We start from the raw sequence: 21,878 nt of genomic DNA on the forward strand, positions 1-21,878 counted from the left end.
CAAAGGTGATCTTCTTTAAAAATTTTAAGAGGGGGAGTTTCACCAAACCTACCATGTTCCATCCAGGAAGGTTCAGAAACCTACAAATGACCATTCTCAAAGTCCGCAAATCATCGTGGGACTACTGAGTGCCTGGGCAAAAGCATGAATGCTAAAAGGAAATGCTAACTACATACAGTGAGGTTTAAGAGAAGAAAATCTGTCAAAGAGAGCTTCATAATTATGTCTTAAAGAAATATCGGGACTTTTAGAAGAGGAGAGACAACCTTGTTGATGGGGTAAACAAGATAAATAAATACACAAAGCACAAAGATGGGAATGAGCTGTGTATGCCTGGGAATCAGCAAAACCAAGTGAGATACCAAGCTGTTCTCCAGACTCATGGTTCTGTGAATGGCTTTGGTCTTGCTGATTATATCCACTTAGGGTGCCTTTGGCTACTGAGCCCAGACTGAACCTCTCTGATTTACTAAGTATCCTGACAAGTCATGAATGGTCACCGGGACTAGCCATTTTTTTAGTAAGGATAATAAAACCTGTTTTACACTCATGCTCTCCTTCAGACATCCTTTTCCATGGCCAGGTAGAACCCGCTAGTTTAATCTATTCCTGGAAGAGCCTGTGTAAGAAACACCTTTCTCTTACCTTTCCCACTGACCTAAAGAAGAAAGTTACTCCTCAATCTGAAATAACGAGGAGAACTCAACAAAACGTTTCTTCTGTAACAAGAAGTTAGTTATCAGAAACCTGGGACTCCTTTTTGCTGCTGGTTTCTGACTACGGAAGGTGACGAGGGTTTTGTATTTTCAGTCTCTGTGGCAACACTGTGGTTGCTGCTTGCCCACACTGCATCAAAATAGGAATGCCTGAGCAGTGTTGAAGGCGCACACTGAGGGCTCTCAAGAAAATTATGAAGCAGCAGGTGACATGGCCCTCTTTTCCCCCAGCAACACCTTTGTTTCCCTTCTTCATTTGCCCCCATGTGATGCTTCCTCCCAATTTGAGTAGTGTTTTCCTTCCCCTAGAAGACAAGGATCTGCTTCAGTCAGAGTTACTGATGAATTAACTTTGATGCAAATGAGGACCAAAGAACTCCCATGGCAGATCATTTCTCTGTTAACAGTGCAATGAGAGATGTTCTTCCCCCTGGAACACAAGTCAGGAACTGGATATCCAGTTAGGAGGGTTGAGAACCAGGGAAGGGGCTAATTGAAAGACGAATGACTTTGACTTTTTTTGGGGGGGGGCGAGGGGATTTTTTTCTGACTATAAAAGTGCTCATAATGCAAAACTTGAAAAATATAATCAGGGATAGGGAAATTTACCTATAAACCAATGGTCAGATAGAACCACTGCTAACATTCTGACAAATTTAGTCAGTCTTTTCCCTACACATTTATACATTTCATGTAGGATCCTTCTATATATAGCTTTCAGTCATTGTTATTCTGATTATTTTCTCGCATAATTCAAGTGTTTTTTCAGAAGTTTTCACAATTACATATTTAAAGTAACTACACGCAAATTATTTAAACGTAAGACATTCAGCTGCTTTCAGTGTTTTCCTGTTATGAATAATGTGGTAATAAACAGTCTTAAACAAAAATCTGTCCCAACATTTGAAAGGTTTTCTTAGGCTATGAATATGTTGAAGACTCCTGATACATGTTGGCAAATTGCTTTCCAGAAAATGCAGCACTGAGAATGAGATACAGTCTATAATAAGCCAAAAAAAGTATCTCACCGTTTTTCTTGTTTTAGTATTGGTGCAGCTGAAAATTTACAATATGCTTATTAGCCATTTTTTCTTCTATAAATTAGAAGACTTCTTGACCATGTCCTACTGGCTACTGGAATTTTAGTGTTTTGCTTGTGAAATGGTAAAACAGTCCCTTGCAATATTTACTGTGAATATTAAACCCAATTTGTCACAATTTTGTTTATGATGAGCTTGGATGGACAGTAATTCAAATGTGATGCAATCGAATTTATCTGTATTTTCCTTTCTGGTCATTTCCATTGCTTCATGGTTTCAAAGTCCATTCCAATCAGAGACATACTTTGCTCATACTTTCTATATAAGAAAACTTCTAAAGACTCAGAAAGTTCAAAGAATAAAATAACAAGGGCATTTTGATCACCCCAGATTAACAGTTCTCTCCCAGTTTTAAAAAATGTTTTATTATGGGATATTTCAAACATTAGAAAAAGCAGGAAGAATGGTATTATTAGCCTCTTTGCATCCATCACCTAGTTTTAGTCCTGTTTCATCGATACACCTACCCATTCATTTTTCTTCTCCAGGATTATCCTGAAGGTATCTTAAACATCCATATATAGTGCAGTATATATTCCTTAGGGAAAATTACTTTTTAATTAAAGCCATGATACCATTTCATGCCTAAAGCTAAGGATGAGTCCTGGAATGTCTATCCAGTGATAGTACCTATTTCCCATCTGTCTCGTGCTTAAAATGGGTTATACTTTTTATGAATAAAAATCCAATGAGGTTCATACTTTGCAATTAATTGATACAGCTTTGAAGTTTTTTTTTCCGTTTTCAAGTTCTTATTTGAATTCCAGTTGGTTAACATACAGCGCAATCTTAGCTACAGGAGAATTTATGATTCATCGCTTCCAGACAATACTCAATGCTCATCTCAAGTGCCCACCTTAGTACCCATCACCCATTTAACCCATCTTCCCACCCACCTGCCTTCCACCAGCAACCCTCGGTTTGTTCTGTAGAGTTAAGAGTCTGTTTTCTGGTTTGTCTCTCTCTTTCCACCTCACCCCCACCATATTCATCTGTTTTGTTTCTTAAAATCCACATTGAGTGAAATCATATGGTATTTGTCTTTCTCTGACTTATTTCACTTAGCATAATACTGTCTAGTCCATTGACGTCACTGCAAATTGCAAGATTTCATTATTTTTTATGGCTGAGCAATATTCCATCATGTGTGTGTGTATATATCTATATCTATCTTCTTTATCTATTCATCAGTCCATGAACATTTGGGCTCTTTCCATAATTTGGCTATTGTTGATAATGTTGCTTATAAACATCAGGGAATGTGTCCCTTCAAATCAGTATTTTTGTATGCTTTGGATAAACACTTAGTAGTGCAATTGCTGGATCATAGGATAGTTGTATTTTTAACTTTTGGAGGAACATCCATACTGTTTTCCAGACTGGCTGCACCAGATTGCATTCCCACCAACAGTGTAAGAGGATTCTCCTTTCTCTGCATCCTCACCAACATCTGTTGTTTCCTGAGTTGTTCATTTTAGCCATTATCCTTGAAGTTTTTTAATCTACAGGTAACTTCCCTACCTCTCCCCTATCATTTTTTTCTCTTTCTCCTTGCAACTTATTAGTTGAAGAACTCGCTACTGCTAATGTGTCTCTCACAGTCTGGATTTTGCTGATGGCATCACCATGGTATCTTTTTCTACCATTAAGTCTATCTCATTTGTCCTGTAAATTGTTAAGTTGATTTAGAGGCTTGGTCAGATTCAGGTTTAATTTTTTCAGCAGGAACACTTCATAGGTGTTTTTGGATACTTTCAATGGGAGGCACATAAAGTCTGGTTGTCTCTCTTTTCATGACATAGCAGCTGTCGTTTCTTTCCTACACCTGTTAAATTCATTAGAGGCTGCAATATGGTGATATTTTATCATTTATTCTTCATTTATTTGCTTGAATATGTTTATAAAGATCAACTTTCCTTCAACAGTTATCTGGTTACTCAGAGTATAGTTCCTAAGTAAAGGCAAAATAAATGCTTCGTTCTTTCACTTACCAGTTTGAAAATAGCGACTTGATTCTCTAGAATCCTCATAGAAGCAATCAGTAAGGTTTGTTTTTTAGTATCGTTATGAACTCATAGGTTTCTATTTATTTTTTAGATTAAGAAAATTCTTAATGTTTATTTTTTGAGAGAGAAAGAGACACACAGAGTACAAGCAGGGGAGGGGCAGAGAAAGAGGGAGACACAGAATCCGAAGCAGGCTCCAGGCTCTGGCCTGTCAGCACAGAGCCTGACATGGGGCTCAAACCCACTAACTGTGAGATCATGAACTGAGTGAGCCAAAGTCGGACACTCAACTGACTGAGCCACCCAGGCACCCCAATAGGTTTCTATTTAAATATTTGAGTGTTTCTATCCATTAGTTATTATCCTCATTGTTGCTGAAAGTGTGCAATTTTGGGCAGGTGTTGTCTGAAAGTTGGCTCTGGTCTTCTTGAAATGACTCTAGTGATCTCTGATAGCTTCCTTCCTTCTTTCCTTCCTTATAGGACAAGATACTCCAGGCTCACCTTATACATTTCCTGTCCCAGGCAGGCAATCAGTCATTTCTGTACGGAATTGTGATTCCTTTTACTGAGAAATGGTATGTTTAAACCATAATCTGGGGGCTAGGGGAGACTTCTTAAAAATAAATGAAGGGGCACCTGGCTGGCTCAGTCAGTAGACCAGGTGACTCTGGATCTTGGGGTTGGAAATTCAAGCCCCATGTCAGGTGTAGAGATTACGTAAAAATAAAACCCGTACAAAACAAACAAATGAACAAACTGATAAGTACAAAACATTATGGAAGGTAAATGGTGGCTACTTACAGTTGAATTTCCCCATATATTCTCCCTAAAAGTCACACAAATAAGAGGAATCAATAAAACAATCCTAGAGCAACTAGGAAACAGAGATTAATAACACTTTCAATTTGCATATAAGTAGAGAAAGCAATTTCTAGAACCAGAAGAACCGACTCCAGAGTCTATGTCACATGTAGGTCAGGGAGAGACTGTAAAGAAAAGAAGAGAGAACAGCAAGAGTTTGCAGAGGTGGAAGACAGAGAATCTCTCTTGTGGAATCCCCCGCCTAAGAGAGGACATACAAAGACCAGCTTTGAGAACCGGCAGGTCAGAGCACTGGCTTGAAAGTTCTCATGCAGCTTTAGGAGAGCAGCATTCTGAAGAAGAGGTAAGATGCCGTGGAAGGTGGAGGAATCTCACAGATGTTAGATGGTGAAGAGAAAAAAGAAAGCCGTAGAAATTGAAGGTCTTACAGAGATAGACGAGAACCACAAAATTGGAAAACACACTGACTCTACCTCAGAAAGTTTGCATCTACTTCGCAAACGAACTTCACTAAAGCAACAGAAGGTGCTTTTGAATTCAGAAACCTAGCTAGACAGTCAACTTCCGCCCCCTCCCTGAGGCTTGTCCAGATAAAATATGTTTGAAAATGAACACAAAGTGGCGGGAACATCAGACAAAGCTATTAGAAGACAGATCATGAGAAGTGAAACATTTCAGCAGATGAAAATATTCTCAGGGACGCCTGCGGGGCTCAGTCGGTTAAGCATTCGACTGCAGCTCAGGTCACCATTTCGCAGTTTGTGAGTTCGAGCCCCGCGTTGGGCTCTGTGCTGACAGCTCAGAGCCTGGAGCCTGCTTCAGATTCTGTGTCTCCCTCTCTCTGCCCCTCCCTGACTCATGCTCTGTCTCTCTCTGTCTCTCAAAAATAAATGAATGTTAAAAAAATTAAAAAAAGAAAATATTCTCCCTGCCCAAAGCAACAAACAAGAAGTACAAAGGAGAGGAAACTTTAACAGAACCCTCTAATCTGAATTAAAGTGTTAAAATAAGAATCTGCACATTAAAACAAAAATTACCTTGAATAATAAGTTTGAAATAACCAAGAATAGAAACAGAGAAAAAAACAGGAAGATGTGAAGTCAGAGTTGACCAAACTCAGGAAATGGAAGAAAAAGACAAAATAATCTCAGAAATAAAGGTAAGTCTCAAGGTGTCCAGGGGAAAACAGTTTTGATCACAACTATCATCAGGGTCATAGAGAAGAGGGATGAAAACTATCAAGAGAACAAGAGGAATTTTTTTAAATGGTAAAATCATTGGAGAAAAAGTATTAATATAGACAATGGGCAAAGAAAATTCAACACCTTCTCGAAGCAAAACAAAGACACAAGTATACAGACTGAAATGTCAACGTGAGAAATGAAATCAGGCTCGTATCTGATCCCAGTTGATGAAATTTCAGAACAAGGATAAAGATGCTTATAAACTTCTGGAGAGCAGCCCCTGCTTCCTCCTCCCTGCCCCAGCCCGTCCCACCCTTGGCTCCCCTCCAGCCTAGCTCACGCCTGCCTCTGGCTGGAGACTCAGGTGGTCCTCAGCCAGCCGCCTGCCATCCAGTTGGGGCAATCCGTGGTGAGCGCATCATGGAAAGAATCTGGCATACTTGAACTTATCTGCATTAGATAAGAATCTGGACTCTGAGTGCATGCTGGTCTCTCATCGACTTCTGTTCTATTACTGGGCCCTTTTAGAGAGATGTGAAGAGTTGGTTGAAATTCAAATCCAAAGATCACAGCATCCTTTGACACCAATAACTGTTTATGCTTCCTTAGAAAGAGTCGCCTGACAATTGGGTGGTTTAACAAGACGGCCCCAAGAAAGCATCTTCAGAGGCAGTTGGATTTTTGTCGGCCATTGGAGTTTTTATTTAAAAACCTTGAGAGAAATTCCCACTAAAAGGATAAGAATCACGCTGACATAAGTCCTATCAACAGTCCTGGATGATAGAAGAAACAGAACAATGCCTTCAAGGTCCTACAGAAAAAATAAATGATTTTTCAACCTAGAATTCTATAACCCATCACATAAGAAAGCATGAGAACAGAATAAAGACATTTCAAGACATTTTTACTTGGGGACCCTGGGTGGTTCAGTTGGTCAAGAGTCTGACTCTTGGCTTCAGCTCAGGTCATGATCTCACAGTTTGTGAGTTCGAGCCCTGCCATTGGGCTCTGTGCTGACAGCATGGACCCTGCTTGGCATTCTCTGTCTCCCTCTTTCTCTGCCTCTCCCCTGCTCTCTCTCTCTCTCTCTCTCTCTCTCTAAGTAAATAAATAAATAAACTTAAAAAAAGACATTTTACTCAGGCAGAGTTTAATGAACACATTTCGTTCAACATCTATTCCACCACTTTTTTGTTTTTGTTTTTTCACTTTTGGGGACTTAACCTCTCCGTGTAGTCCAATGGCACCACTGATCAAGATTCACCTTTTCATAGCCAAGTGGCAAGCATGTGACCCACGCACCAGAAAAAACAAGTGCTCCTTTCCTGGACTGGGAATCAGAGCAGAACAAGACTGACAATAGGAGTCCATTCTTGAGGTAGGTTGCAAGCAATATAGATGAGCACTTTTTGCTGTGACTTTCCCTGGACCTGCCTGACCTTTATCTTTTTCTAAGGCTGAGTCTCCTGGAGTCTGTGAGCACCCAATTATCCTTCAAATAAATTCCTTTTTGATTATGTGGCGAGTCTATTTCTAATGCAGTATCTAACAGATACAGTGAGGACTTAGAAATGTATACCCCATGTGTCATTCTTAGAAGTTGCTTGCAGACGTACTCGAGCAAAACAAAAGACATGGGATCCAGAAAGAATTGGAGTAATCCAGAAGAATAGTGAAAGGTAGGTCCTGGGATGATGAGCGGGCAGCAAGCGTGGAGGGTGCACAGTCTAGGCTGGAAAAGGATGACAGAGGACTCCTGCTGGAAAGGAAGGAAGGAAGGAAGGAAGGAAGGAAGGAAGGAAGGAAGGAAGGAAGGAAGGAAGGAAGGAAAGAAGGAAGGAAGGAAGGGAGTATAAAGTATGATCAGAAGACAGCTTGCCGATATTATAGGCACATTACTCTTATCTTTCATAAAACAGCAAACAAACTAGTGTGTGTGTGTGGACACATAGGTATGTATGTCTATTTACACATAGATATGTAGATAGCTAGATTGATACCTGGATAGCTGGATAGCTAGATATAATCTCCTACTCATTCTGCTTCTCTGGTTGGACTATGATACAGTCGTAGTAAATGCTATTTATTGGTTCCACCATTTAAACTGAACTCACTGACAAAGCATACTTTGGCAAATCAAGAAATAGAAGGATTAGCATATTTTATAAGGCTGTGTGGGGTAATCATTGGAAGGACACACACACTGTTAAAGATGATGCCCCTGGAAAGGAGGGCTAAGACAAGAACTGACTGAGCCTGAGATTGTCCTTTTTGTCATCAGTGTTTCAGTACTACTTTGTTACCACATGTTTGTGTGTCTTCAAATAAAAGAAAGTGAACATTTGGGCAGCTTTTAAAGAGTGAACATTCTCGGGGCACCTGGGTGGCTCAGTCAGTTAAGCGTCCGACTTCAGCTCAGGTCATGATCTCACAGTTTGTGAGTTCGAGCCCCACATCAGGCTCTGTGCAGCCTGCTTAGGATTCTGTGTCTCCCTCTCTCTCTGGCCCTTCCCCTCTCGAGCTCTGTCTCTCTCAAAAATAAATAAAGATTAAAAGAAATTTTTAAAAAAAGAGTAAACATTCTCCTCCCCACTGGGGACAATATATATTAGTAAAGACTAGGAACCCTAAAGTCAGATTCCCTGGATTCTTATTCCTGTGGTCATTGTTATCTGTGTTACTTTTTAATATATATATTAAATCTTGGAGCTCTTTCCTTGTAGCTGTCCCATTTTTTCCTAGTGGCTGCCTCTTACTCTATTGTGCGCGTGTCCCATACTTTATATAAACAGCCACCGTTGATAGACATGTCGCTCATTTCCAATCTTTTTTCAGTTACAAAGAATATTCCTGGAGTGCCTGGGTGGCTCAGTCAGTTAAGTGTCTGACTCTTGGTTTCAATTCAGGTTATGATCTTGCAATTCGTGAGTTCTAGCCCCGTGTTGGGCTCTGTGCTGATGACTCAGAGCCTGCTTGGGATTCTCTCTCTCCCTCTCTCCCTGCCCCTCCCCTGCTTATACTCTCTCTCTCAAAATAAATTTAAAAACTTACAAAAGAATATTCCTGTCCATATGTCATTTCACACATATGTGGATATAGCTCTGAGATAAATTTCTGAGAGTGAAATTGCTGAGTTAAAGGAAAAGTGCTCCTAGAACTTTGCTGTCTCCCAACTGCCCATCACAGCTGTTGTGGAAACAGGCTCCAGCCCAGCACGAACATGGTGTCTCCACCTCCTCACCAACCAAGCGCCGTCATGCTGCGGAAAATATCGTATTGTCACTGCATTCGCATTTCTCATATTAAATTCTGCCTTTTTTTTCTTAACTGTCCTAGGTTTTACCCATTTTTTTCTGGACTGTTGATTTTTTTTCTTAATGATTTTATATGTTAAGGGAATTAGCCCTTTGTCGAGGAGGTAAATTACAAAATAGCCCCACCTTGTGTCCTTTCTCATTAGACTTCTTTTTATGGTTATGCGATTTCCCTTTTTTCTTTCCTTTCTTTCTTTCTTTTTTCTTTCTTTCTTTCTTTCTTTCTTTTTCTTTCTTTCTTTCTTTCTTTTTTTCTTTCTTTCTCTTTCTTCCTTCCTTCCTTCCTTCCTTCCTTCCTTCCTTCCTTCCTTCCTTCCTTCCTTTCTGTAGTTAAATAAGTGGATTTTCTTGTATCTTCTGGTAATTCATGGTTTCATTTTTTTTAATGTGACTTCTTTGATTCATCTGGAAATCATTTTGGTATAATCTCTGCAGTAGAGATCCAACTTTTTTTTTTTTCTTTTCAGATGGCTACTCAGTTGTCCCAACACAATTTACTGAATAATCCCTTTCTTCTCCACTGTTTTGAAATGAGACTTTCATTTAATTGCTGCGTATCTTCAGGTCTGTTTCTGGGTCTTCTAGTCTGTTCCTTTGAATTACTGATTCATTCATGTGCCAGTAGTTTATTAGTACTGTAGAATATGTTATTTTTAGTATAGTTAGTACCCTTTCATTAATTTTCTCCTTTCAAAATTTTCCTGGTAACTGTTACTTCTTTGTCCATGTGATTTCTGGAATCAGTTTGTCCAAACAAAAAACAAAAACCAAAATATCCTGTTGATGTCAGTCGGACTGACTGAAGGAGAATACTATGAAGACATTAAATTGTCCTACCTAAATGTCTTTTTTTTGCTGTTGTTCTTGCCATGGTGTCTTATAATTTTTTTCAGAAAGATTCTTCATGTTTCATGCTAAGTCTATACCTTTCTTTTTATCTTTTTCAAATCTATGCAGTGGGATCATTTCTTCCATCGTTACTTCTAACTGGTTGTTGTTTGAATATATAAATTTCTATTTATATGCTTTTTGTCTTGGTGACCTTACTGAATCATCCCACCATTTAGCCTTTCAGTTGAATCCCAGGGTCTGCAAATATTGGTTTAATCTCTTTCCTTTTAAAATGTTTCTTGTGGGGAGCCTGGGTGGCTCAGTCAGTTAAGCATCCAACTCTTGCTTTTGGCTCAGGTCATGATCTCACAGTTTGTAAGTTCAAGCCTCACTTTAGGCTCTGTGCTGACAGTGTGGGGTTTGCTTGGGATTCTCTCTCTCTCTCTCTCTCTCTCTCTCTCTCTCTCAAAATAAATGAACATTAAAAAAACCAAAATGTTTGTTTTTTACCATCTATTTCTACTTCAGCCTAATTGCAATGGCCAATACCTTGAGAACAAAGATAGTTATGATGAATTCATCCTTATGTCATTCCTGATTGAATGGGAGTGCTTCTTTATCGAGCACGATGCTTTGGTTAGCCTTCAACAACTTATGCTTGTTTGATTCTACAGTTGCTGATCTGTTAACATCATTCAACTTGGATGGGCTCAGTTTACCTCAGTTCATTACATCCTCACCTACTGATTCTATTTTATTATTTTTTAAGTTCTTATTTAAATTCCAGTCAGTTAACATAAAGTGTAACATTAGTTTCAGGTGTACAAATAGTAATTCAACACTTCCATACAACGTCCCATGCTCATCACAAGTGCCCTCCTTAATCCCCATCTCCTATTTAACCCATCCCCCTAACTCACCTCCATTCTGGTAACCAGAAGTTTCTTCTCTATAGTGAAGAGATCTGAACTTTTGTTTGTCTCTTTCTCTATTTGTTTTTCCTTTGGTCATCTGTTTTTTGTTTCTTAAATTTCACGTAGGAGTGAAATCATATGGTATTTGTCTTTCTCTGAGGGAGTTACTTCACTTAGCATTATACTCTCTAGCTCCATCTGTATCACTAAAAATGGCAAGATTTCATTCTCTTTTTATAGCTGAGTAATATTCCATTGTGTGTATATACCACATCTTCTTTACCCACTCATCAGATGATGGACACTTGGACTGTTTCCATAATTTTTGCTTACTGATTTTAAATCTAGACTCTAAGAGAGGGGAAGGGCTTGATGGAGAGTCAGCAGCTATGTGGGACAGTGGTGGTAGTGTAAAACTTCTGAGGGTTACAATAAACCCTAAAAAATGGAATTCAAAGAAGGTATGAGGGAGAAGAAGCAACAGAATCACAGTGAAAGAAAAACTGAACCAATTTTATAGATGGGGAAGGGTTTTTTGGCTCTTAGAGTTGATATTCAGACTAAAACAGGATGACTATTAGGAAATTTTCTGGGAAATAGATTTCTAGTAATTTCTAGACCTTCTCAGTTTGATCTTCAGTTCTTAAAAAGAAGAATGCAAAAGGAGGTGAAAAAAGAGACCACCTACAAAGAAACCATTAGAAAGACAACTGACTTTTTTTAGTGATAATTAAGGCCAGGAGGCCATGGAAAAATGTCACGACCAGCACGACAAACACCGAGGTCAGGGTCCTGAGGGTAGGGGAATGCAAGAAAAAAAAGAGAAGAGAAAGTTTGGGAACAGGAGGGTCCCCTGGGCTGATGGCCCAAGTGACGGCTTTATTGTTGCTGTACACAATCTTTTATATCCAGACTCTTATGGGTTGGGCCATTCTAAGAATAAACAGGTTTCACATAATCGCTGCCAACCAAAACATTTAGTTCTGTGTTTCTTGTGCATTTTCTAGACGGGTCACAACAAGACCTTGTTGATAAGATTGCTAGCAAAACACAATTCCCGTGTTTGTTTCTATCTGACTCGGGGTAGAAAAAGGGAGGTAGCATTACTGCCAACACCTGCAGACCACAGGCTTCAGGAATTAACTTTCTCAGCCTTGACAAGGCTTTCGTATGCCCTTGAGAGTGGGGGAATGGGAGGGGGAACCACCGGGTTGGCTAAGTCAACAGGGAACGTTGCTCGACCCGGTCTCAGCCTGGCACCGGGGCCCGGCCCCCCACAGAAAAATACCTTCAAAGTGTTGAGAAAAATGCCCAGAAAAACTATCTTTCAAGGATGAGAGCAAAATAGTCATTTGTAGATAAAAACAGCACTTAACGGTTGACATTGAACAATATGGGTTTAAATTGCACAGGTCCACCTATATAGGGATTCTTTCTTTTTTTTTTTAATACTTATTTTTGAGACAGAGAGAGAGCGCGCACGCAAGTGGGGAAGGGGCAGAGAGAAAGGGAAACACAGAATGTGAAGCAGGCTCCAGGCTCTGAGCTGTCAGCACAGAGCCCGATGTGGGGTTCGAACTGAAGAACCATGAGATCATGACCTGAGCTGAAGTCAGACGCTTAACTGACTGAGTAACCCAGGCGCCCCTATGGGGATTCTTTTTATACAGTACAATATTATAAATGTTTTTTCTCTTATAATTTTCTTGGTAACATTTCTTTTCTCTAACTTACTAAGAATATGGTATAGAATACATACAAACATACAAAATGTATGTTATTCAACTGTTTATATTATCAGTTAGGCATCCGTTCCAGCAGTAGGCTATTAGTAGTTAAGTTGTGGGGGAGGTAAAAGTTATACACAAACTTCCAACTGCACAGTGGATCAGTGCCCCCAATTCCTGTATTGCTCAAGTCAATTGTACCATCAGGAACTCCACACTAAGGGAACTTTTAAAGTATGCACTTCATGGGGCACCTAGGTGGCTCAGTCCGTTGAGCATCCAACTTTGGCTCATGTCATGATCTTGTGGTTCGTGACTTTGAGCTCTGTGTCGGGCTCTGTGCTGACAGCTCAGAGCCTGGAGCCTGCTTCAGATTCTGTGTCTCCCTCTCTTTCTGCCCTTCCCCCGCTCAAGCTCTGTTCTCTGTCTCTCAAAAATAAACATTAAAAAAATTTAAAGTATGCACTTCAAGAAAGAAAAGGACCCCAGAAAGATGATCAGAGGTACAAGAAGGAATGATATAAAGAGAAAAATCAGTAAAGAAAATAGGTAGAATTCTTAGATGTAACTAACTATGGCTGATTTCTAAATAGGAGTCAATTGAAAGGACATTGTTGGCCCTGCATAATTGCTGGAAAGGCTCACAGGAGCCAAGATCACAGCCAAATATCATGCCATAGAAGAATCCATGAGCACATGGCTGTAGCTACAGCCCAAACCACTGACCACCTACTGTTTACCACACAACCTTCACTGGAACTGGACACAAGGTACTTCCTCTAAAACTGGATGTTGCTGAGATTCACCACTGCCCTGCTTCTTATCCACACAGGCTCCGGTTTCAAAGTCCATGTGCCTGACTGATCACACCTAGGTCATATGCATGGGCCCAAGGTGAAGGCTGAGATACCAACTATGTGGGATTTGGGTTCCATTTCACACCAAGACTCCTATGTAAGGACATCCCAAACACAGGAACAGAGGGTTCTGGGCAATACCACGTATTTGACAATGTCTACTACAGGCAGAAACTTTAAAAATAGTATCAGACCATTATGGTAAAAAGTAAAAACCAACAGGATAAGACCATAACTAAGGCAGATTGTTTTATTTAAGATTTTTTAAATAACTAAGATTGTACTGAGGCAGAAACATAATTCAAGCAAGAGATCTTATTGGAAAAATCACAGCTGAAGGCCTCTGAAAATGAAAAACCTTAGGCAGACATCCATAGAGTGGAGAAGTTCCAGGGCAAATCCTTCTGTTTGTGCCAAAGTCTTATGCCTCCAAGAAAAGCAGGGGTAAATTATCTGTGGAAGAGCACAGGCATACCAGCCAAGTAACAGCTGATTATCCCATCACCAGTCACTGCGGGGCCCAGCTCTCAAGTCCCCCTCCCTAAGGTCTTCAAATCAGTGCGATGCCTGGGGGCTCCCAACAAGAGCATAGGCCCAGAAATGTACCTGTAAATCGGAAGCCGATATGGAGCCAGTGATACGGAATAAGGTGGACAGGTTGGACGTAAGCACCAGAAGTACAAACAAAGCAGCAAGCTGAGGTCAGGCAAGAAGGAGGCTGGAAGAATATGGTTATTAAAGGGCAAGATTATTTTAAAAGGTGAAGAGTGAGCACAGACCTACAGGTGGTGAAAAGCAGACATAGCGGTACGCAGAAGAGTAGGCAGACATAGTGTAAAGCTCAAGAAATTAACAGAAATGGAGAAAAGTTGGGTGTGGGGGCAGGCATTGTCACATACCTAGACACCAAAAAGTAATAGTGAAAAAAAATTACAAATGGTAAGATACAGACATTTGTGTAGCAAGAGAAAGGAAAAGGAACTCTTTACATCACTGCTTATTGTTAATTTTCAAAAAATTTTCATAATCGCTACTCATTCATTCAAAAAATATTTATTACGTATGTGCAGACTGGGATAGCATACTGCCTGCCATGTCTTTGCATTCATGGAATTTATAACCCAGTGGAGGAGACAGACAAATTAGCAAAGGATTGAATACATTAATAAGAGATCATGAGTAGTTGTAGGCTATAATAGAGAATAGGGTGTAGGGGTTATGTTCCCTTGAGGGAATACCTCTTAAGATGACACCCAAACTAAAAGCTGAGAAGGGCCTTTGGTATTCAGAGTCGTACACTTACGGGGTGGGTGTGGAGGGCAGAAGGAACAGCATGTGAACTCATGATGGTTCTTCCCATCTTACCATCCTGCATATCAATGTGGTGATAAGGATATGTGTGATGGGTACATAGGAGAAGTGCAAAAACTCATCCTGAAGGCATGGGGAAGGTTTCTGAGAATTCTCAAACGTTGTATTTTCATTTCTATGAAAATGTTGAAAAACAGAATCATTTTCTGCATCATTTGGATGACCCTATATAACTGGATAACATGTACAATTCTATCACCCAAGGAGGTGTTCATGATCTAGAACTTTCCTTGTGGTTCCAAGACTGAACAGAAAGAATGGTTCATGGTATTCCTTTTCTCCTTCCAACGCCCAGTTGTAATGTTTTTTACGTTAACCAAAGGCACTGGAGATAGCCCGTCATCTGAGTATCTTTTCCTGGTTCCTCCTCATCTCTGTGTCCTCTCCATACTGGAGAACCTCAGTACTAGTCCCTGGTACTCCTGTCTGTCTGCACTCATTCCTTTGGCAAACCTGTTTGGGAATATCACATGTATGCTGATGACCCCCAAATTTACATTTCTAGCCTATACCTTGTCTCTGAACTTCTAACTGGTATGTATTCAGCTGCCCACTTTGATCTCTACACAGATGGTTCACATTTTAAACATGACATAACAAAAATGGCAGTTTGCATCCTGTCCTACAAACCTGCTGCTCCCAGCATTTTCCCCCCACCCTGGTCTTAGCACCTCTAGCAGCATGGGTCAAATGTTCAGGAATCATCTTGGACTCTCCCTCTCTCCTTTCCATCCTGTTGGCCAACTAGTCCAGCTGATTGTGCCTCCAAAGTTGATCTCAGTTCTCTCTCCACCCCTTTCCACTTTCCACTTGATTTCCTAACCATGGCCAATGAGGCCGTTTATTATGACCGGATTCCACCTGTATTTTGAACTCCACCTTTGTTTCATGCCTCTTCCTTCCTTCCCTCCCTCAATCACCATGCTCTGTGCACCCAAATTGGCCTTCTTCGAATTCCTCAAACATATCAAGCTCTTCTCCACCTCAAAAATTTTCCATATTCTGCCTAGAAGGTTCTTCCCCTAGGTCTTCACAGGATTAACTTTCTCAGTGTTTAGAAGATATGAGTATCTTACCCTCTTCCTACAGGAACCGCCATACTACTGTGCTTTGCTTCTCATAGGAAGACAATGAGCCCGTTTATAGAGCCTTCACATTAGAGGAATGAGCAAACCACTTGGTGCCAGGCAGTCGGACTTTGGCAGCCAGCTTCCCTGCAAAGTTGCAATCACTTCCACGGGGAAGACAAAGCCACCAGCTCCGTAAGAATTGTGCACAGCTCTCCTACCGGGAGAAGAGGAGCCCCCAGTTCTCATTGGCTAGAAAACCAAGAGTGAGGCCTCATGGCCATCTTCAGACAAGCCTGCTCTTGGAACCACAACTTATTTCCTATCTTTCCCCTCTACCAGACTGAAAGCAGGGACCATATGTCTTTTGTCTCCTCTTGTATTCCTAGCAAAGTACTGGGCATGTATTAGGCACTCAAGAAACACTTGCTGAAGAAATGAATAGATGACCAGGAGGAAGGGAAATAAGAAAATAGGTCCAAGATTACAGCCAAAACATGGTGATTTTGTGTGATGGTGCAGCAAACAAAAGCCAGAAACCCTAACCTTGCAGGAATGGTTCCAAGTTATCGCACTCTTTCTCAGATCATATTTCTGATCAAAGCAACTCCACAGAGATTAAGATGAGCCCAGGTGGGGGAGCAGCTCGGGTGTGTGCTGGCCATGGCAGGGTGATCCTAGTACTGCTGACCCGGCACCTGCTGCGAGGCCACTCACACCTGTCGGAGTCACTCCAGTATGTGCCCTTAAAGGAAAACGGGGCCTTCGTATCAGATCCTTCCTACTGCTCCTGCAGCGGAGGAGAAATTTACGGAGTTCATATACGTGTAACTGGAGATGTCAGTGCTGTATGCACACCCACTGGGACTCACTAACCTCTCCGGCACGCTGGCTCCTGCGGTGCTCCCCCCCACCCCCCACCCCACAGCCTCCACCTGTGTCTTTGTCTGATCACGTGAAGTTCCTGGGAACTCAGACCTCCTCAGGGGCAACCGTTCAACCGGTGGTTCTCAACTGGGGGGTATTTTGACCTCCGGGGGTGAAAATGTCTAGAGGCATTTTTGGTTGTGATTACTGGCGGGGGAGGGCTTGGGAGATCACTGGCATCGAGCAGGCAGGAGCCAGGGAAGCCGCTGAACACCCAGAGTGCACAGGACAGACTCCCGCAACAAAGAACAAAGAACTAGCCCCAAAATGGCAACGGTGTCCAGATTAAGAAACTCCACCTTAAACAATGACTGATGGGGAGGGAAGTGTAGATACTCCAGGTCTTTTGTGCCTGATCTGGAAAATTCTGAGATAAGATCTATATCCACTCTCTTCAGAGCTCTCCTGTCAGACTGAGCTGAAACTACCTCCTTGGAAGTCTGTCTGCTATTGTATCCTCATTTGCTTTCCTTCTGTTCCCTGTCCCCTTCCCCACTGCTCTACCAAGTTGTCCTGAGAACACTTGCTAATAAACCACTTGTAAATCCACGTTTCAGGGTTGCTGCTTGAGAGGAAAAAAACTAAAACAATGTGTACAAGCGGATACTTAAGGGTAACTACAGATTTTGTGCACACTGTATGGAACAGGTTACTAAATGGTGGTTATGCCCTAACAGAAGCCATGTGGTTGGACAAGCCCATAAGCAGGGCGTCAGAATATCTTAAACCCAAACCAAGGAAGGAGGGTATGGTAGGAAAAGATACTGCAAAGTCAGGAAACCCCAGTCATCTCTGGGACTAAGGAGTCATGAGATCTTAAGTAAATCATAGCCATATGGAAAATGAGAAAATAAGAGCTGGATAATTGCTAAGATCTTTTCTCTAACATTCTATTTTGCCTCGGGACAGTGGCTCTTAACCAGGGGAAATTCTCCCCCTCCCCCCCGTCCCCCCGGGGAACACTTGGTAATGTTTGGAGACATTTCCAGTTGTCCTAACTGGGGCAGGGGGGACCAGAGGCACTCCTAAACATCCTACAATGTATGGGTCAGCCCCCCAGTCCCACCTACGCCCAACATAGAACTCTCCAGCTCAGGGGCACCTGGGTGGTTCAGTCAGTAGAGCAACAGACTCAGAGGGCATGACTCAGAGGTCATGATTTCATAGTTCATGGGATCGAGACCCACATAAGGCTCCAGACCCGCATCAGGCTCTGTGCTGACGATGTGGAGCCTGCTTGGTATTTTCTCTCTCCCCCTCTCTTTCTCTGCTCTCTCTCTCTCAAAATAAATAAATAAACTTAAAAAAAAAAAGAAGAAGAAGAATTCTCCAGTCCAAAATATCAGTAGTGCCGGGGTTGAGAAACCCTGTCTTATAGAGGTAAGTTAGGTATTAACCTAAGGAATTCCTGACAGTTACAATTATTAAATGAGGCAATGTGTTATTGAAGGAGACTCTATAGCATGGTCTCTAAATACACCTCTAAAAGCAGCACAGACTGTAGACACTTTTCTGTGTAAGATTCTTATTCTAAACAGAACTTGAAATGTTTTGTGGCAGACAAAGCACCTGTGCACATAGAGACAGGAGAATAGGGGCCTGAAGCTCAGCAAGTTGGACAGGACTATGAAGAATCAACTTCCAGCCACGTCTGGGGATGTAAATACTCTATGAGTGCACATTCCTCTCTGCTACAATCACCAAAGAAACCTCCCTTACATGTCCATTAACCTGTGGATGCAACTTTGGGGCCACGTTTTTTTCCCCCCTCAACATGTTCCTGGAGTGAAAAAGAAAAAGTTTCCCCAAATCATATGCAGGGAAGTACTAGGGAAAGCTAATTATTTTATAACTGATTCATCAGAGCTGATAAAAAATTTTAATATATATGTATTTACTTACGAATCCGGTTCATTCAAGTGACAAGCAGTAAGATGACGTCATAGTTAACTTTGACTTCACATTCCTGTTGGGCCAAACCTCTCACGCCCTTTTTAAACAAAAGAGCTGGCAGTAAAATCCAACATATTGTGTAACTAGCCAGTGGTACATATTGCTTAGAAAACTCTACACTCCCAACAGGAAATTCCAGGAATGAAAAAGTTTCTCAGTTTCGTTATCAGATAGGCGCCCTGTTCTGGTAACCATAATAGGTAGGCTAAAATGAAAACATTCATTCCTGGATTATTGATTTCTTTGAAAGTGATTTAAAACCAAACTTATAGTTTTTGAAGTAGGTCTGACATAATGAATTCCCTCTCATCTTTGATAATGATAGATTGGAATGTGCATCAGAAAACCTTCTAAGGGGCTTAACAAATTTTTTTTAATCAAAGACTAGTGGCTACCAGTTGAAAGGTAGGGTGACAATTGGAATGAAGGCCCAAAGTTTTCATCTGGCTCCAGAGATGGACGGCCTGTACCCCATACTTCATCCAAGTCTGACTCAGCAGGAACTGGGCAAAGAGAGGCATACTGTCCTCTCTCTGGTTCTTTGGTAAATCCTCTTATTAGGAGAAGGGCCTGGATACTAACTACCACAACTCACACCACACGGCACTTCAACTACCTGCTGTCAATCATTAAACCAAAACATGTTTAACAGAAATACAGTTTTGACTTTTCAGATCTAAGATCTCAAAGCTGAGCATTTGCTCTCAGTAATACAACTGCCCATATTTTAGTCAGAAGAAAAGCAAACATTTTAAGCTGTGTTCACACTGCTTACAGTTACTAAATGCAAAATTAAAAAAACCTAGGGGCGCCCGGGTGGCTCAGTTGGTTAAGTGTCTGACTTTGGCTCAGGTCATGATCTCATGGTTCATGAGTTCGAGCCCCGCGTCAGGCCCTGTGCTGACAGCTCAGAGCGTGCAGCCTGCTTCCGATTCTGTGTCTCCCTCTCTCTCTGCCCCTCCCCCACTCGCACTCTGTCTCTCAAAAATGAATAAACATTTAAAAAAAAAAAAACCTAAATGGCATTTTTAAGAAATCCATGTTATGCCTTTCATCTCTTGGGGACACTGTGTACAACCAAAGAGAAAGGAAGTAACACTTACTGAGATTCAACTTCAAATTCTCCAATACGTTTAAGTAAAATGCACTTATTCTTCAAAGTGTGGGGCGACTGAGGGTACTGATTCAAATGAAGGCTATTTTGCTGCCACTTGTAGTATTTAAGAAACAGTAATAAACCTGAAAACAAGTTTCTCTTGACTTCTTCACAGTTTGAGATGTCAACCCTTATTTGATGTGGAAACAAAAAGGCAAAGCACAACGTCATGGTAAGGTATGTCTCCTGTCCAATCATATCCAAATAGCCTCATTTCATTATTGAAAGAGAAGAGACAGGGTGGGGGGCGGGGTGTCCTTGGCTGGCTCAGTCAGTAGAGTATGTAGCTCTTGATCTCAGGGTCATGTATTCAAGCCTCAAGCTGGGCATGCAGTCTACTTAAAGTTTTTTAAAAATAAAGGACAGAGAAGGGAAGTAATGTAATTCAACTAGGTAGATCTCTATTTGATTAAATTATTGTTAAGTAAATACCTAAAGCATGCTTATTAAAGTAAACAGCTCCTTGTAACAGACAGTAGAGCAACATGTCTACCTTGGATGCTTTAAGAATTTTAACAACAGGGGCACCTGGGTCAATCAGTTAAGTGCCTGAGTCTTGATCTCAGCTCAGGTCATGATCTCACGGTTCATGAGTTCAAGCCCCGCATCGGGCTCCTCACTGACAGTGTGGAGCCTGCTTGGGATTCTGTCTCTCCCTCTCTCTGCCCCTCCCCTGCTCGTTCTCTCTCTCTCTTTCTCTCTCTCTCAAAATAAATAAATAAAAAGAAAACAAGAAAAAGAAAAGAATTTTAACAACTAAGGCAAAGATATAACAAAACGATTGAATTTTGAATTATACAAAGACATAGGCTTGAATAAAAACTGATCCCTCATTATTTCCTTCTCTATAACTAAAATGGACAGTGACTTATGTTATAAAGTTGTTATATATTCTAAAATTATTTTAACCAAAATATAGCACATTAACCAAAATTTAACACATTACCTGGAGATATAACAGGTACTTGATGTCTGCTGAATCACTAGACTAGACGCCAGTAAATATGTATCCTTGATTTAGCTTTGGCACTAATTAGCTAAAAAAATCTATGCAACATTGACTTTGGATCCCAGTTTTTTGCTACAAAAATGTTCATTTTGCCTCTATGGTTCCATGGTTCTAAAATCAACCAGATGGGCTAAATAATAATATTTTAAAATAGGAATTATAATGTGAAATGTATACTTAATGTTAAATGCCATCAAGTACTGAAAAACAGGACAGGAAGGAGAGGAAGCAAACTGGTCTAACAACAGTTCATATAGAGAAAAAGAACTAGTGGTTTAATCACAAATTCAAACAGTGATAAAATGGGGTAAAATGAATAAAACCTTGGGTCACATTAACAGAAGTATAGCAGCCAGACCACAGAAGAGAATAATCTTGTGGCAAGTGCTATGAGCCAGTGAGATCACATCTAGAACATTCAGTATAACTTCAAACCATAAACGCTACAATTTCTTAACTTTATAAAATAAGCTATTGCTAAGGGTTTCTTCAAAAGCACAAGCACAGCACTGACAACATTAATTCAGGCATCCAGGGCCCCCACCCAAACTGGGGCTAGCCTGAGAAGAGGCAAGGTGTAACGGCGGATTTTATGGGTCAACATGGAAGGTGTTTTCCTTGAGGTTAACATTTAAATTGGTGCATTTTGGTAAAGAGGATTGCCCTCTGTAATGTGGGTGGGTTTCATCCAATCAACCGAAGGCCTGAATAGAATGAAAAGATCAGCCTCCCAGAGCAAGAGAGAATTCTCCAGCATACTGCCTTTGGACTTCATCTGTAGCACTGGCTCTCCTGGATCTCTGCCCACTGGTCTTTGGACCAAAACTGCACCATCTGCTCTCCCAGGTCTTGAGCCTGCCAGCCTACACTGCAGACCTGTGAGCTAATTCCGTATTATATATTATACATACAATATAGAGTA

At 41.0% G+C, this 21,878-nt stretch overlaps 1 long non-coding RNA gene across 2 annotated transcripts; it reads left to right on the plus strand.

Annotated features, from left to right (window-relative positions):
• Positions 1-42: 42 nt before the first annotated feature.
• LOC122239302 lies at positions 43-20,125 on the plus strand. Of its 2 annotated transcripts, none has more exons than XR_006218262.1 (4): positions 43-278; positions 4,305-4,399; positions 7,067-7,208; positions 20,063-20,125. It is a non-coding gene; the product is annotated as an uncharacterized LOC122239302 (long non-coding RNA). The 2 variants fall into 2 exon arrangements; XR_006218261.1 differs by lacking the exon at positions 20,063-20,125 and adding an exon at positions 15,934-16,808.
• The last annotated feature ends 1,753 nt before the right edge of the window (positions 20,126-21,878 follow it).

The sequence above is a fragment of the Panthera tigris genome, chromosome B3 (genome assembly GCF_018350195.1).
Source record: "Panthera tigris isolate Pti1 chromosome B3, P.tigris_Pti1_mat1.1, whole genome shotgun sequence".
NCBI lineage: Eukaryota > Metazoa > Chordata > Mammalia > Carnivora > Felidae > Panthera > Panthera tigris.